This window comes from Serinus canaria, chromosome 2 (genome assembly GCF_022539315.1).
Source record: "Serinus canaria isolate serCan28SL12 chromosome 2, serCan2020, whole genome shotgun sequence".
Lineage (NCBI taxonomy): Eukaryota > Metazoa > Chordata > Aves > Passeriformes > Fringillidae > Serinus > Serinus canaria.
Genome location: NC_066315.1, coordinates 49,083,834 through 49,099,022, shown reverse-complemented (window position 1 = coordinate 49,099,022; position 15,189 = coordinate 49,083,834). Strand labels below are relative to the sequence as shown.

General features: G+C 38.7%; 1 long non-coding RNA gene across 5 annotated transcripts in view; it reads left to right on the top strand.

Annotated features, from left to right (window-relative positions):
• Positions 1-15,189, top strand: part of LOC108962904 (uncharacterized) — an 81,373-nt gene that overhangs the window by 56,835 nt on the left and 9,349 nt on the right. For 2 of the 5 annotated variants that reach the window (XR_007776946.1, XR_001991630.2), the window contains exon 2: positions 6,824-6,890. The exons of the other annotated variants lie outside the window; for them this stretch is intronic. This is a non-coding gene — a long non-coding RNA (uncharacterized LOC108962904). The remainder of the gene's footprint in view (positions 1-6,823; positions 6,891-15,189) is intronic. 5 annotated transcript variants of the gene reach the window in all.

Below are 15,189 nucleotides of genomic sequence, written 5' to 3'. Positions count from 1 at the left end.
CTGGCAGTACTGTGCCTTCCAGCACCAGGGAATATCTCAGGCATCCCATGGCACTTTTCTTTGTCCCTAAAAGGAGACAACTAGATGCCCCCCCAAAAAAAAGTAATATGATCAATTCAGTGCTGTCTTGACATTTTTTTTGTTGTCTGTCAGAGAGGTTATGACTCACAGGGTCCACCAAGGCATGTGGGTGGAGGTCAGTCCCACTGTCCAAATCATGTGCTCGGCATGGCATCAGGTCTCTTTGGTAATTAATCTTTAGATTACAGCATCTGTCCTGGATTTTAACATTTTCTGCCTAACTAAGGGGAAAAGTGCTAATGCTCTAAACTAGCTGATACAGTGAAGCATTGACATGTTTTGGTAGCCTGAAGAAGTGCCAAGGCTTAGTGAAACAGAGGTTGTATTTGAATTTGATTCTGCAAATCTAATCTCATCAAAGTTGAGACAGCCAAGATAAACCTCAGGCAACTCCATACATAACATAACTTCTTTATGCAGTCATACTTAACAGAGCAGCTCTATATTCCCAGGACAGCTATGGCCTGTTTTTTTTTAGCGTGTATTGAAGTGTTTCTGTTTTTAATATACAGGTCTGACTTTGAGGAGGAGAAAAACATGCCTTTTGTAAGTTTTTCATGCTGAGAAGCACAATTAAAAGTAATTGCTTCTGCTTCCAAAGTAAAACATGCCTTTTAAAAAGTATAAAATTCACCAGCGCCCAGGGAGACACTTCTGCCATGTAGAGACAGTTTCTGTATTTCACTTCATAGGTGCTCCCATCTGCCTCACTTAAAGCAGTTCTTCCTGAGAAATGAACGAAGCAGTTGTATGAAAGGAAACTCAACACACCAGAAGTAGAAAAGTGAAATAAAAGTGATCATTACATCAGTTTAAAGACATTTGTGTAAATTGCCTTGTAAATATAAGCAGTGTAGACTGCTGTGAAAAGCAGGGACATTTTAAGGTTGAGATGTTTCGTATACATACATTCATATACAACTCCAATGCTAATTGTAAATTAAAAAGATTATATTGATAAATTAATTTTGTCTTGCTTCTTTTGTTTGTAAGTTGTTTTACCTATGAAATGTTGCAAATAGAGGAAAAGAAAGTTGTTACTTGAACCTTGAGATGGAACAGAACAATGTCTGTATGGATTCAGAAATGAATCCTGACCTAATGATTAATTTTTTATGACATATCCTAAGACAGAGTGCCAGAACAGAATATTTGTAATTTTGTGCCCAGAAATAAAGACACATATAACACACATGAAAGCACAGGTGTGGAGCACACTTTTGCTCTTTCCAGGTTATGAACTTTATTTTGTTTATGTAACTATTTCACAAGAAAGAATAACTGGACAGGTATTAGTTTTGCCAACTACCAAATGCTTATGTTCCCTAGAGGGTAGAAGTTGGATTCTTGCCAAATACTATGGGGAAAACCCACAGAACTAGTTCCCTTTGCAGCCTTTTAAATATTTGCAAACTCATGAGATTCACACAGTGTCATCAATGTTTTCTGACTTACTAAATTGGCCAAGTCAATTTTTTTTTCCAATTCACCTTGGACTTCCTCTGTAGTTCAACTTCCTGGGCAGAAAATTGTCCAATAAAGAAATAAATAAATCAAAAACATCTCAATCTATGAAGTGATAGTAGACTTAATGTAGGCTCAGCCTCTCTGTGAAAAAGTTTGGTTTTCAGAGTCTCTGTTGATGTAGTCATAGGCATAGAAGGTACTTTTAGAGGTAAGGTTGGAGTAGGAGATTGGGGCACTGGTAGGATGCTTGGGAGAACTGGTGCCCTGACATTTGCGCTCCATAGATTTCTTGCAGGGTTTGGGGCCAATCACTTTGCCTCTCTGCATCACAATTACTCAGTTGTAAAATGGGGACAGCTGTCCTCTATTTCTCAGAGGACTTGTGAAAATAAAGGCATTAAAGATTGTGTAGTCATCTGTTGCTATGGTGATGAGGCTTATATAGGCACTGAAGAACCTAATTAGAAACTAATGCGTCTCCTTGTACAACTTATTTAGAATATGGATGGGCGGTGCTGACATAGAAGGTCTGGTTCTGCCTCCAGTTATGTGGCTACTGATTCTCACTGGGGACAGGAGCAGTCCTCAATACATTACAACAGACACGTTTCGTTCAACTCTATTATTTTAAATGCTTCAAATTGAGTCAGTTGCATAATGTCTTGCAGTAGCTTGTAGTACCAGATAAAAATGATGTGCAGGATTTTAAACCCTGCTGTAATTGATGTAGATGCTTCTACATTTTTTGTCAGGTGCTTTCAGATAAGGTGAATGCAGTGAAAATACGGAAATTCAGCACCAGAGGAGATTTGTAAAATTCCTGCAGGTATTATGGGATAGAGTGGGGAAACTTTAAGGGATAAGGGACTTTAGTGTTTCAGATATGTGGGAGTGCTGTGACAGGGAGCAAGCTACAGATGAGTCAGAGGACATGGAGTAAAGGACTCAGGGAAAATGGGGTCAGTGGGATACCTGTGATACTGCCATTGTTAGGGAACAAGAAACAGCTTCTGTGAAGTCGTTTGGCCTGCAGAAATAAATTTGATATCCAGAGACAGATAGATTTTGCAAATCCTATTTTTTTCCCCCTATCTTCTCCCGGTTCCTTTATAAGACCATCAGTACATCAACACCATTTAATATTGTTGAATAATTTAGGTTGGAAGGTACCTAGAATGTCAGGATTCTAGCTGGTCAGAGTGACCCCAAGAAATGTTAGAAAGTCTCTTTTCTCAGCCTGGCACTTGAAGAAGGAGTCAAAGCTCTTCAGTTCTTGGTCTCAAGATTGTTTATTGTTTCTTATCTATAAAATTCTTTCTCCTGTCCAGCCAAGGTCCACTCAACAAGACAGCCCGAGGCACTCTGCCTGCCCCTGGGGCAGTGTTATCTTTTTATACTAAAAGCTACGTGTACAATATTTACAATTACTTTCCAATACCTATCACCTATGTTAGACAATGAGCTTTTACTCTAAACCAATCTAAAAATGCCAACATCGCAGCAGAAGATGGAGGCCAAGAAGAAGAAGAAGGAGAAAGGCTGGACACTCCCAGATTCCTCCATCTTGCCCCCTGAACCATCATTCTAAAAACCCCAAAAATCTATTTTTCACCCTGTGATAAATTCACTGTCATTCTACTCAAACTTTTGTGGCTTGTAATTCTTCATATAAGCTAGGTAATTTTTTTTTTTCAAGTGCTAAATCAAAGGCACAGGGTTCTTGGTCTCTGTGTCAAGGTCTCTGAGCCCCCTGGGCAGGGGCTTGAGTCTTCCAGGGCAGCCAGAAGAATTTCCTGGGTTTCGACACTCTAACATTTCCCCCCTCCTGCCTGGGCTGATGCACAAGCCTTGCTGCTGGTTGGATCCAAGCTACAGCTCTGGGACTGCCCTGTACCCTTGCCCACTGCCTCTCAGCCTTGGTCTGCCTGCGTATCTCTTGCACTGCTTTCCACCCTCTCTGTTTCCACATGAACATATTTAGAACAGGGAACTTTAATAACCACTTGGTTCTAATGAAACATTTTGTGTCCGCTGTAAGATGTTTGTTAAACAGTCAATCAATATATGAAATACATCCTCTAAATCTCATATTGAGAAAAATTCCAGAGATCTATGTCTCATTTCCGGATGGAAGATGGCTTAATGTATGTGTGAATTATTTGGAGCATTTTAAATATATTCCTCTTTCCCCTGCACCTGAGAGGTAAATATCATAATACTGTGTCAGGATGGTGAATTGTTTGCATTCTTATATTAGGGAAGCAGCTATTCCTTTCCAGCTTTTTTGGTCCATCTTAAATATTCTGTTTCTTTTTAAACTTCACATGACAGTTTTTTTTCTCTGTGTATTTGTGTCTCTGAGTTATTCCAACATTTAGTTCTCACCCAGCTGCTTTTGTCCTTTTTTGTTCTTTTTTCATCTGATGTGTGTGATACACCTGGAACATAGGAGCTGGTAAAAGAAACAGAGCAGCTAAATGATTGCATGCTCCTGCTTGACCACTGTGAGTTTTTTCTGGAATATAGCCAAAGCAAAAAATGACCACTAAATGCAAAATTCACTGAAGAAAAAGAAACATAAAAAGCCTTCCTTATTTCTTTGTATTTTGCCAAGACATTTTAGTTAGAAGAAATAGGAGAACACACATTACTTTCTCACATATGGGTGAAAAATTGATTTTAATGCTGAGAACAATTTATTTTGGTTGTTATCTGTACATCACAGGTAATTTTGTGAGCAACTGTCTTTAAAAGTCATAAAACTGTGCAAAGTACCCAAATAAATATTCTTCTTTACTGTTGCTTAGTAAATCATTTGTAAATCATTGTTTAGTAAATCATTTGGGGAAGAAGGATTCTTGTTTCCCAGAGTTTATAATTAGTTTCTTTAGTCATTCATTGCTCTCTCAGGTAATTAAGCTGAGGTTCAAATTTTACTTCCCTGTGCCTTTGAATCATTGCACTTTCATCTGCTTCTCTTGCCTGAAGTAAAAGCCAATAATCCTATGTGAATGCACCTCAGAAATTGCACAGGTGCTACACGGAAAACAAACTTATAATTTCAGTTAAGACAGAGTTGGATGATGCTGAAACATAAAAGTAAAGTCTATATAACTGTGCTGCTGCTGGGACTATGACCTGGGAGACATTTACCTGATCAGATGATCTCCTGAGTGGGGCATGGAAACCCATGGGAATTGCTGTCACGGTTCAGGCTGATCTTGTACTGGCTGCAAATACCTCCACAAGCTCCACCACCTAGGCTGCCCCTAGGGAAACAGGAGTGACTGTTCTCCTGGCTAATGGCTGGGATACAAATGTCAACCTCTTCCTTCTTGCCAGTGCCTCTGTGTTGAAGGGAGCGGAGCTCCTGGCTTTCTCCTAGCAGTCTGTTGGCCTAAGACTTTGGTTCACCAGAGGTATTTTCACAGAGGGATTGCGAACCTCTCTTCAGCCTGTTTGTAATTAGCAGTCTGTGACCCAGGGCTGCTGACACATGGCATGTGGCCTTGCAAAGGCAGTTTTTGTCACACTCTCTCGGAGGATGACTGAGTTCTCTGTAATCATCTGAGGTAGAGAAGGGATGAGCAGATGGAGTGTTGCCAGCAAATGGGAGTGATGATTCATTCCTGGGGAGCCCTGTTTGCTCCAAACACATGGGTGAACCCATAGGGAGGAAAGTATGCATGCAAATGCCCCAGACTGTCTTTCAAATTGTCCTGTTTTAGTATTCTCCAAACAACTCACAGCTTATTGAAGGGTCAGTGTTATGTCCACAAGGTGGGTTTCCATTTCTGTGCCCAACTTTCAGTGAAAGGATTTCCATGTCAGAAGCCTTTGGAACTTCACTGCATTTCCACACTGGAAATCAATTTGAACACTGCATCTCTGCTCTCCTTTACACGCTGGGCCAGTGTGGTTCAAAGGCCAGTGGACTGCACCTGAAATAATGAAGAATGAAGAATTCCTCCCATGAAGAATGACCACTTCAAAGCTATCTTAGTAGCTGACATAGCTGTATCCCTGGCTGTAGCAGTCATCCCATTTCAACCCTCAGTAACTCAGTGGGTCTGATTATGGTCTCACTCAGATATGTTTATGCCAGAAGGCTTCTATGAGGGTGTTATTGTTTTTTTTTAACTGTAACAGAAAAAGAACAGAGCTTTTGGGGGAAAATTTAGATATCTAGAATCTTTCTGTGGAATTCAGCTCATTCTCTGCTTTCCTTTATCCTGACTTTTAGGTTATCCCTGTAAGTGCTATGGGGCTTTAGAGAGGCCTGTCACTAGGAGTGGGTTCTCTAAAAATGAACGATACAAATTGCTAGCTGCGGTTCTCTGTGTGGTGCCATTTTCTTTGCCCAAGGAGGGAATTTATTTAAATTGTATTTATATTTTCTCTAATAGATGAGATTTTCTGGCTGTCTGAATTAAGAAGAGCATTTGGTTTGCTAAAATAAGTAAAAAAAGATAAAGATGTTTTGTCCCTCAATGTATATTCAAGAAAATTTCAAGGATATGGTGATGTTCAGAAATCAATGAAAACTCGATGAGATTTACATATTAAGAGGCAGGAATTTTCCTTCAGGTGAAGGATGACATTTGCACAGAAACAAGAATGACTCATATGTTGTTAGGTGAATGTCTAACTAGAATCTAAAATTCCTGTGCATCAGTCACCTTTTACCTTAGATGGCAATAGGAAATATGGTAAGCAGGGTACTAAATTTTTCATCATGCTCCAACACAGGAACTGACTGGAGAGAATTCATAAATAAATTGTAGCAAAATGAGATGCTGAACCAAATTTTATCACTGCACAGGCAAAACTTGCATTGCTTTTAATAGAAAGACTGAACTTTTCTTTCCTTCTCTTTTTACCATGAAAACCATGCAAGAAGAGGGGTCCCCTTCTTGTAGCAACTACTTTAGAAGCCATTAATTTCACTGCAAATTCACCTTTGTAATTTAAATTATATGAAAAAAAGGTATTGATTTATTTTCTGAACCACATCTCTTCTTTACCTAGAATTATAGTTTTTAAAAACAGAATATCTGAAAGTAGAATGACTGTGAAATGCCTCTACTAAATTCTGTTGATCTGTGGTACCAAAATGGAAGTGATTGTTTTGGACACAATTATTGCGGTAAAGTTTTGAACCAGCTTTCCTGCAGAGAATTTGTTTCAAGTTCAGTTCTTCATCTCAACTTTTTATTATGAGTTAAAAGTTCAGACAGGTTAACATCAACTGATTTTAGTAATTGATTTCCATTAGGAGGGCAACTCAGCTGGAATAGGAACCTGATCCTCCCAGCTACTAATCCTGTTGCTACAACCACTAGGTAAGGTCATCTTTTCTGTAAATTACGCTTCTTCAGAACTCTTAGATTTCTGCCACTTGTGAAAATATGTATCCAAGGCCAGCTCAGGACTTTAATACTTCCCCATATTTTTTATCTTCCATTTTTACCTTGTGCCTATGAATTACCTGCTTATTGGACTTTGAAAATATTCCATATATCTACTGAACGTACCCTGAAAATAAAAATATTTCTTTCATAATGAATGCAAAGTAAAATAGATTAAAACTTTAGCTTATATTTGCTTCTTTGTGCAAAACATCCAAGTGATTGTAGCACCTTTGCTACAGAGACTCAGGAATTATAGTGTCTGCATGCTTGAATCACACAAAGAGAAAATATGTGACACAGAAACTTCCCCAGTTTGTATTGGCAGAGCCCAGCACTGCTTGTCTGCAGTAATTCTCATTAGTTCTGATGAATTTGAAGAGATACGTGTATAAGTCCACAAAACACGCTTTATGAGATTTACATCTATAGTCTGATAATGAGTAGACTTTATGAAAGTTGTGTAACAACAAAATCACCCACTGGTTAGCAGGGATGATGAACTCTTGGTACTTCTCTGAAGGGCAGCACTCTGCAGTTTCTGATCCTGCAGTTTCCTACTATGACTGGGGATCCTGGAGTTTCGATTTTTAATTTGAAAATGGGGTATTTTCCCTTAATTTCTATCAGAGTGAATAAGAAATGGCTTCACATCTTACTGGAAAGCAAAGGAGTGGAAAAAGTGTCATAATCATTTTCTGTGGGGAAATCTTTAAGACCTGGTTGCTGGACTTGTACTTTTCTATATGTCTTTTCAAAAGTGGTAGAATACATCAAAACCCTGACCATCTTACAGAGGAGTTTTAAGGGCTGATACTGTCCTAACAATGAAGCTCAACAGACAGGAGTTACAGAATATTCATTGATGGAAGGCACCCAAGAATCATTAAGTCCAACTCTTAAATAAATGGCCCATATGGGGATCAAACCCACAATCCTGGTGTTATTAGCACTGTGCTCTAACCAACTGAGGTAATCTCAGGGATAGATTTTCAATAGTTCTTGTTTGTTGTGGTATTCAATGAAGGTTTCTGCCTACATTATTTAAGTCAAATTCAGCATGACCTTTTCCACTGATGTAAATTAGGTTTGAAAATATCTTTGTGTTATTCCTTCCTCCCCCGTGGAAGTTTAGCTCCCTCCCCCAAAAAAAGAACCTCTACCTCATTTTTTGGTATACCTAAATCTTTTAATAATCAACATTTAATTTGGGTTTAATATAGACTCATTGATTTCCTCTTCTGTAATATCATAGGCAAGGTCCTTAACCTGTGCCTGCCTTCTGTTATCTACTTTAAAATTTTTGTTTAAATAGCAGCCTACTTATATTGTTAAGAATCAATAAATTTTTTAACTAATTAACTTAAAGCACTCTAAAAATATAATGTTCTACAGATGTATTTTTGTCATTAACAATGCTTCAACACTGCTAATGTTAAAACATTCATTGGCAATGTCTAGTGGATACTGAAAGAAGATTATATCAATTAAAAATGGGAAGGTGTGTTATCTGGATACATGTGAAGGCCATTGACAGTGGCAATGTCCTGATTCTGGGCTTCCCCCATGCCAGCCTCCAGCAAGGCAAAATATCTACTCTTAATAATGTTGTTAACTGATGCACTCTAATTTAACTCTGGGGAGAAGTATATGAACAGTTTGGGCTGATTTTCAGCAGATATAGATCTATATTATGTGAAAATATTAATGTTTATTCCTACCTCATAGTCTCTTTGTAATTCTTCCCTGTGACCTTTTAGAGTATTTTCCTCCGATCCCATTTTGGGCTGCCTATTTGACAACATGAAAGGATTAGCAGGAAATAGATTTTGTTTCAGGGTATTAATTGCTTATGGTGCTTCTTTGCATGTCTGCCTTCTTCAAAGTTTGCTCATGCTTAACGCATGTGCTTCCTGCTATGCTGTGTTAAAGGGCTTTTAGCAAAGGAGCAGAGTCCTTGGTGATGGGGAGGATGTCACTCTTTGATCAGCAGCTTTTGTTCTTACTGAACACCCTTGCTCTGATCTGAGTGCTGTCTGCAATCCTCTGGATTCTTGATCTGTGTGGTTTGTTTGCTGTAGTTCTTGTCACAGAATTATGCAAAGCCTGTTAAAATGCTGACACTTCCCTCTGCCCCCATATTATTTTTCTTGTGTTATTTTTTGTGACCTCTGGCTGAGGCATAGCCCCTGTATATCTCATCTACTAATTTGCTGCTGTTTATATCAGAAATAGGATGCTCTAACTTGTGAACTACAGCTATCTAGGTTATGAAAATATATATCCTCTTAGTTTTGTTACTTTTCTGCTTTCTCTTCAGTGCCTAAGTACAATTCAGACTGACCAAATCTAGCAATAGCTGCCTACTCATGGCAGATATCAACCCGTGCAACAAAGCACCAGAGTTCTCAGTCTGATGTCTCTATAGCCTACAAAACACAATTTCACTGCATTCCATCAAAACCAAGTGATGCTAGATAGCCAAGGTGTGTCACTGGGCAAGTGGGAAAAACTGACATTTTTTTCTTACTCCATTGGAGGGGATTCTGCAGACTGGAAGTGCTTGCCACATGAGTAATTTTATGTTGTTTGAGGGCAGGCCTCAGATGTCTTTTCCAAGGTGCAGAATATTGCTAGCATTAATTTTTTTAACCCCGCAGTATATGTCACTCTTTGATGATAATGAAGAAAACATAAGATACTTTAGTTTCACCCTAAAATAAATTTAATGAGATAAGGAACAGCATGGACCTCGTGTAATTTATCTGCAATAAAATGTAAGTGGGAATCACTTTGAGATCTAGGCCATAGGAAAGCAGGTGTTTATTACCTTTGATATATATTTGTAACAAAAGATCCATTTGCATGTAAAATGTATTGCGAAGACTGATCAAAATACAGTACTGACAGCAGTGATAAGGTGCTTGATCATGTGGTGTGGTTTGCCAGTCAAAGAGAATTTGCTGGTCTATTCACCTCTTAACCTTTGCAGACACAAGATCAAGGTAGTGATTTACACAAAAGAAGATTTGACTCTTTTGCAGCATCACAAGCTCCATGTTTGCTCTTATTTGCCAAATACAAGAAGCAAATTAAAAATTTTCTGAGCATGTCTGTTGAAGAATAAAATGGGAACTTTCACCTACCCTTTATATGCCATGTACTGCATATGTTGTCTTTTGCTGCTGCTGAGCCACCATGTTACAAAGAATAGATGTTCTGCTTTTACCCTTAAATCCCCTTGGTAGAAATAGTCACCCTGTTTCTACTCTCACACGAGCATCATTCTAAGAGGAGGCCATGGGAAAAACACTTTCTTTAGAAAGTCTTATATACTTTATTAATCTTAAACTTACTTTTATGTGTTGTTTCACCAAAAATCCCTTTTTCTGTGAGTTGAAACAAATCCTAACAGTGTATAAGCATAAACAGCTAGAAAACAGTAAGAATGGTTTTACCCCTGCAGTATAAAATCCACCTATTTCTTTGAGTTATGCGAACAGCTTAAGGTGCAATACCATTGAATAAAGTGATTTCAGAGAGGAAAATTCATTGTTCTTAGGGAAAGCTGCCCTAATCACTTCATCCTTACATACAGTACTCAGACTTGGCTGTGGAAATACTGCAAAGTACTCATTGCTGTGTTTCAAATCAGCAGTGTGGTAGCTGGCTGCTCTGCAGCAGCAGCTGAAGAGCCAATGTTTGCTTTTCCAGTTCTGTAGTTATGTAGAAAGGGACTCCAGAACTGTAAAATCACATCTCATGTAGCAAACAAAATTAAAAAAATCCCATCCACTATCATAAATGACATTTCTTTTAAAATGGAAGCAAGAAAGCATAGGTAACCCTCTTCTATCTGGTTCTGTAACTGTAGTAGGACTCTGATATTAGTTTCATAAGGCTGTTCAGACATAGAAACACTCTTTCTTTTGCAATCTCTCAAATTATTCCAGAGTTCCACTGGAAGAGATTTCTTGTGCAAAGAGATATTCCCAAATCTACTAGTCAAGGAGCCAGGTGGATCAAAAAAAATGAATAGAGATAACCCCCCTGCCTTAAGGCAGCTGGATATTTAGCCTATTACATCTTTTTTTTTTTTTTTTTTTTTTTTCCAAAGCCTTATCTTCCCAAAACTCTTCTTTCCCCCTCCTTTTCCTTCCTTTTGTCATATTAAAAGCTCAGTAAGACTCAGACAGCTGGCAACCTCCAGGTCACTTGGATGCCACTGCTGTCTCAAAATTATCTCCTTGATATGAGCAAGATTATTTTTTTATTCGTTGGAACAGAATCTGGTCCTTTTCAATTTCATCTGTTAATGCAGACTCTTCCTTCTATCTTGGAGTCTGTAATAACATTAACTGGGGCCAAGCACATGCAGCTAGTTTGGGTACAGCATAGGTGACACTGTGGATGCAGAGAGATGTGGAAGACTGGTGGAGATGAAATGTGCTTGTTATTTAAGGCTCATTAAAAATCACAGTAATGTCTTGGTTGCCAGTTTTTAGATTTGTGTTTTGAAACATCTTGAAGAAAATGTTAGTGAGAGCAATTCTGCAGCATCCTGCTGACTGGATTCAAGGTGCTGCCTCGTTTGCCGTCTGCCTGCAAGCTCACAGTAGTAATTATAGCAAGTCTTGCAAGTGCTGGAACCAGAGGTATGTCAAATGCATTTTCCTTCCATTTGAAGGTAATTTTCATTTTCTCAACTCATTTGAAACTGCATACTACTATGTGAGAGCCACAGAAGATAGATGTGTGTACACACCCACAACGCAAGCTGTCAGTTCCTAGAGTGTCCAGAAGAGTTTATGTACTTATCTTGGCACTTTTAAATTAAATGCAGTGCTGGAGAAATTTCCCTTCTTATTACTACTCCTGTCCTTGTGCGTAGAATTGTAACATCTCTTATTAGTATGACACTATAAAAAACAAAAAAGCATGCTTGACTTTGCTGAGTATCACTGAAATAACATGCACCAAATAACAACACACAAAAAACCTGCTGAAAGTCAAAGTTACTTGCAGTTTGTTGAAACTTCCATGGGTAGTGGTTTAGGGACACACCCATAGTGAGGATAAGCAGGGTGAAATGTAAAATTGGCACTATGTGCTAGATTCATTTGGTGTTTGACTTCTGCTGAGAGTTGGGGTCCTGGAACTGACTTTTCTTTGGAAAGTGATTAAAGACCCAGTGCATTTGAGCATTAGTCACATGGGAGGAGGAGGAGGTTTGCATCTGGTATGGCACATGGGAGCAAGGGAGATCCAGGGACCTGTTCCAGTTCTTCAGGAATCTGCATCATGTCAGGGTATACAGGCAACCATCTTTCAGAGCTGTGCCTGGAATTCACTTTAAAGCAGTGGAAGAGTAAGCAGGCAGAAGGAACGTTTGTCACTACATACCTTTTATACTGACCCACCAAGAAAACTGGGGTAGGAAAGAAGAATGAGTAGAAGTTTGCTTTTCCTGGATTTCCCTGTGGGACCTGCTTGGTGTCTCCCACTGGACAAAACAGCATTCACAATCCAAATGCACATTCTGCTAAAGGTGGCTGTTGTGACTGTCTGAACTGTTTCCCACTCTGCTTATGAGTTTGAAAAGATAGGGGCTGTGTAGGGAAAGAGCAACTGAAGCTGATGGGCTCAGTGAGGAAGACCTACACAACATCCAGGCCATGAATAGATTTAAGGGAATATAAAGAAGGGTTCTTTAGTAGATTATAAGCACCAGGTCTCTCTCAACCTACTTAAACAGGACATTCATGCATGCCTTGAAGTAATGCCTCTACATTTGTACTTGCAGATTTAAGAGTCAGGCATTCTCAGCAGCTTTGTCTCTGGGGTTGATATTTTTAGAATCACAGAACGACCTGAGTTTTGTGTCAAAGGCAAGAGCAGATTTAAGCTTTCCTCATTATATGCTTTAACTAAAAGCACCACTTTATGATCATCTTTCTTGTTCAAGATTTAAACTAATTCTGGGCCAGTGGAATATCCTGTACTTTTCAGACAAGAATTTCTATAAGCATCTGGACCAATGTTTCCTATGGATTTGTGTTTCATGGTAACTCATGAGCTCTAAATAACATCTCCATGACTAGGATATGTACCCTCTTCTTTTCTCGCCTTATTCTATAGCCTCAGTCAGGAGACTCTCAGGTGGCTAATGCAGGCTGAGCTGATTCAGTTCCTCAAACTGAAGGAGTCCATCATTCTGTCAGAGGTAGCTGAAATTACTTGATAGGGTCAAAAGTAATTGAGGAATGTATATAAAGTGTGATCACATAAGTCATGTTTCCATAGTAACTGGCTAAAAATACATTTGTGTGAACGCTCGGCGTCTATCGTGATGAACTATTATGTAAGTAGGATTTTTTCCTCAGCAAGAACATTGTAGATGCTTGTTAATAATTTGTGGTAGAATTTACAGACAAGTTTACAAGTCTTCATGAATACAATCGGCTGTGTGCTTATTACGTTGACTGCCTTCACTCCTGCTGACTAAAATGGGAAATTAACAGAGCATACTTCCTCAAGGCTTATAAACATCCAGAAGATTAAAAATAGCCTGACGCTTAAAAACTTCCTCACCTGGTAAGACAAACAGGGTTCTCTACCAACAGTCATCTAAATGTGAGTGTTGTAACTATAAGTGCTGTATGTGAAAGGTGGAGAGGAAGGCTTGGAGGCCTGTACCTCATGGAAAGTATGCCATACTGCACCATGGCAACATGTAAATATTTGCTATTTGCAAGTAATGAATCTCTGCAGAGCAGGAAATTGTTATCAAAGAAATAATTCACATTACAAGTATATTTTTACCTTGGGATAAATGTTAGGATCCAGACTTTTGTGGTGTGGTGATTTAGGTTGAATGAGATGAGACAGAGGAGGTATTTTTACCATGAGGTGATGTATGTTGTAGCATCATGTTACATCATGTCCTCCATGACCAAGTGGAATTTCAGGTGTTTGTAACTGCTTTTGTCATTGTTTTCAGAAGCCACTTAGAAATTTCCTATTGTGCCAGCTAAAAGATGGGACTAGATGATGGTTAGGAAAAAAAACCACCAAAAATATCTGGCTTGAAGAATTGCATAGAAGTGTCCACAACTGGACTTCTCAAAATCATTCTGTAGCCTGTTATATTAATTTTTCTCAAGTTCCAGAATTTATTTTCTAAATATCTGGAAGCAATTTTCATCATGTTCTCATTTTCCTTTAAAATCACATTAGGGCTAAACAGTAAAGCTTAGCATCAGAAGCTGGTTTTAGTTTCCTTTTTTTGAAAATTCAATTTTTAACAATAAGAAAAGCTAAGACTGTATACGTAATAATCAAACTTAAAAAGTGTACATAATGTTGTACCATGCATATTGCTCCAAAGAGGGAGGAAGAAAGAGTCCATATGTCCTCTGAGCCTCAGAAAATAGCACGCCACTGGACAAATTCTGAATTGTGATTATTAGCAAATGATGAATAACATACAGACCTGGAGTTAATCATCAAATATATTATTTAAACTAAAAATGAACTGAAGAATTCAACATTCTGTCTGTGGAAAATTCACTGATAGAAAATAAAAAAGGATTAAATTAATCAATTAAATAATTCATTGTAAATCATTTGGTTCTAATTATAATAAGATGCTGAAAAATAGATCAGCTACTCAAAGCATGGCAGAGTTCTGCTACGCATACATATCACCACAAATACAGCTGTCAAAGTATAATCCCTGGTTTAACTGCTTTTGGTTCAGGACAATAGTCAGGTATAGGAGTGGTAACAGAAGCATTGACCTACCCCATTTATTAAAAGCTATTTTGTTTGCTTGCTTGCATGACAGAGCTTCTGCAACATAAGAAAGACCAGCCTGGCCTTCCCAAACCCTCAAAGCAAAAGCCTGCATGAAACTGAGGTTTTATTACCTTCTCCTCACTGACTGCCAGCTCAGAGGTCTGTACCTCTCTTTTCTGAGGGGCTAGCTAATCAAATGGTGAAGAGCAGGCTTTTCTTGGCCCTCTTTTTGTCCCTCACGAAGAAGCCCTTGTTGATGCTCCTGCAGGACACTGGCTGGCTCTGGGAGTAGCAGCCTGCTGAGAGGATTCTCTGGCTGATGCAGGAATTTTGCCAGAAACATTGCTCAGCAACCGAGGTGCTGCTGAATTTTAAAAGGAAGGATGAAGGAGAGGCAGTGCAGAAGCAAATGAGACCTGTATGAACGGATTAGTTC